We start from the raw sequence: 3,224 nt of genomic DNA on the forward strand, positions 1-3,224 counted from the left end.
AAATAACTTTGAAACGGGAGCACAGACGCAAGATGAAATGTAAAATCTCACTTCCCACTTTGGGCTTGAAAGAGGAGAAGAGGCGAGATGATGATTCTGAAGTGGGAGGAAGTGTTTTTTGGGCCGCGCTTTTTGATCTGTCAGTCCATCAGCAGATGTGAAGAGAACCTCCTGAAGCTTCTGATCGTTAGGTGTCCTCAAAGTGTCTTTGTCACAACCCAGCGCGTCCATTAAAGCCTGCTGTATCATTTATTCATTTTGCCATTGAATGTAGAGAGAAAAGGATCTGTTCGTTTGAGTTAACTCCTGAGGTGCCCTGATGAAGTCAGCTTTTCTTTTTAGTGAGACATCGCAAGAGCTGACTGATCTCCACCATGAATTAAACGCTCAAACTTTGAGCTTTTCTTCAACCTGCCTAAAGCCTGATGACACTTTCGTATATATATATATATATATACGTATATATATATGTATATATATATATTTATATATATATATAAATTGTATGAATTTAATTGTTGTGCATCTGATAAGAGAAAACATAACAAACTTACATAGCGTGTATATGAATATGTAAAATACATTTGGGGGCTGAGGAAACTTGTCATATTTTAATGCTTTATCTGTCGAATTCTTCCTTATTTTTGAGGACAAAACTGCCTTCATTTCCACTCCAGTGGTGTCAAAGTCTTTAATGTGTGTCCCTGCATTCCTGCTATTCATTTCCTCCTTCAAATACTCAATCCTGTTGCGAGGTGTCTCTCAGAAGTTGAAAAGTTCTTTTCAAGTCCAAACTTTCTGCCGTCTTCACTTTTCAACTTGCAAGATGAATGTGGTTGGGACAAAGCATGGAAAGGGAAGACTTCTGACAAGACTTCTGAAGGCCCAGGAGCTCGTCCTGTCTCTGCCTTTTGCAGTTTTCCCATAACTGGCTTTCTCACGTCGCTGCTATAAAGACAGCGTATCAAATGCAAACTGAGAAGTCACAGTCTTTCATGATATATCAGTGGAGCCCTTGTGGAGACACTGCTCTGCTTCAGGCTTTTTTTCCAATAATAATATTTTTAAACTCCTTCCACTGTATTGTATTATCAGAGGTGCTGGCTGTCAGTGGTGCTGCCCTGAGTTCATGGCCTTCACAGCTGTCAGGGTTCACAGATCAATATCAGTTCATTGTACCCCTGAACTACTGCAGTTTTCCTGTCAAAATGACTCATTCTTTAAAGGGCCCGTCGTGTGGTGTTTTTTCTCTACAGTAATCAAAAACACCACACGACGGGCCACAGGAGGAGCTTCACCTTCAAATAAAATATAAAATTCATAACAAAGTTATGAAGTTAAAGTTAGCAAAATGGCTGCCTCACTCAAAACTCTCCATTAAACTACAAAGAGCTACAAACGTGGGGCATGAACTGTACATGTGAATCACTTACGGTTTCGAATGATCACTTAGTCAGTCACTGGAACCATTTCAGAAAATGAAGCTGCTAAAACAAACCTGTTTTTAATAATAATAATCATTTAAAAATGACACTGACTCATGTGTCGTCCTGGTGTGACATGACTTCTGCAGTTTAACTGGAAAGACGAAACCAGGTGATGCTAAACCTCCCCAGCTGAATGAGCAGCTGTCATGCACATCACACACAGTGATGAGTTGAGTGTGTGATATACAAATATACAGTGGTAGATGGCTGCTGGGTTCGGATGACCGACCACCCAACATACATATATACATATACATATACGTAATCAGTGTTGAAAACCTGTTTTTCAAAAAGATGGCCACATAGGGGCTTTTCACACTGCGGACTCTGGGTTGAGACAAGGTGTGTTTGGCTCTGAAAACTGACGTGAACATAAGCGAACATGGCACTGAAGGTTCTGATCGCTGTCTGGGTGGACAACCGTGTTCAAAAACAACTTTGCAAACTCCCAGAACACTGAGGTTACACATCAATGTAGATGGAGCATAGAGCCACTTCTGTCTCCAAGTCACAGGGACAGCGAAAATCACTGCAGTTTTCACAATAAGATGAGATGACATCTGTGTAAAAGACAAAACACAAAAAGAAGTCCAGTGCAGCCAGTTTCAGTCAGACTGTGTAGCTCAACACAGGAACACAAAGATCCAGCACACAGGCTGATTAAACTCGGGTCAAGGCCGTGATGACGACCTTGTGATCGAGCAGGTTGTTTCAAGCCAAATGTCCTACTTTTGTTGTGTGAGCTAAATTTGAATTGAAATACAAAACCACAACTATATATTTTAGACGGATCTAATGAAAAATATTGGAATAGTAGTAAGTAAATACTCAAAAAGATTTTCCTCACTCTCAACATTTTGATGTTACAACCCTGCGTGTCCCTCCTCATTCATAGAAATGTCAGTTGGAACTCTCAAATCAAAACAAAAGAACAGTAAATTTAACCTTTTGATGGAGGCGGAGTTTCGTACTCCAGCCAATCTGTCGGCTATCACAGTCTAAGCTATCAGCGTTTCATGTTCCCCGAGGAGGGGGCCCGCTGTTTAGCACTTAGAAGGATGGTTTTGTGGGCTTACATGGAGAGGCAGCCTCCAAAAACCCTGAAATAGCTGAAACTAGACCTCTGTGCATATAATTGCCGCGGGCGTCTGTAAACCATCATGTTTATGCATTGTAAATTGTGAAAAGGAATGCTTTAACATTGTGTGGCATATGTATTTCAAAGCTTTGAACATTGGATGCTTTCCGAAGTTTCACCCACACACCCAGAGGCTCTCTTGCTTTTTTGACTGAAACATCATTCAGATTCCAAAGGGCCCAAAGAAACGTAACCTTTTTTCAACTTCCCCAAGAATGTCACAGAAACCAATCCCAAGCTGTTTCTATGAACTTGCTGATCATCGCTGCGGGGTCAGAAACCTTCCCGCTACTTCTCAGTATTCCAAGTTTGACTTTGATGACCGTGCGTTTTCCAGACATCACAGGCAGCTTTGAAAAGCTTCAATCAGACCCGGCTTCAAAATGTTGTAAATCCACAGAGGACAGATTCAGTGCGGCGCTAAAACCGGACATGCTGGCTAAAAACACAGCCAGTGCTTTGAACACACAGTCCGGCATATTTAGATGTTGCATCACGCCCATTGAAGGAGTTTACAAGTTTTTTTTGGCAGCGGCGCAGTGGCCACACCGGTTATCTGCACAGTGTAATTCACATAAGAAACACTCCTTCTTCTTTGA

The sequence above is a fragment of the Synchiropus splendidus genome, chromosome 2, assembly GCF_027744825.2.
Source record: "Synchiropus splendidus isolate RoL2022-P1 chromosome 2, RoL_Sspl_1.0, whole genome shotgun sequence".
In the NCBI taxonomy this organism is placed as follows: Eukaryota; Metazoa; Chordata; class Actinopteri; order Syngnathiformes; family Callionymidae; genus Synchiropus; species Synchiropus splendidus.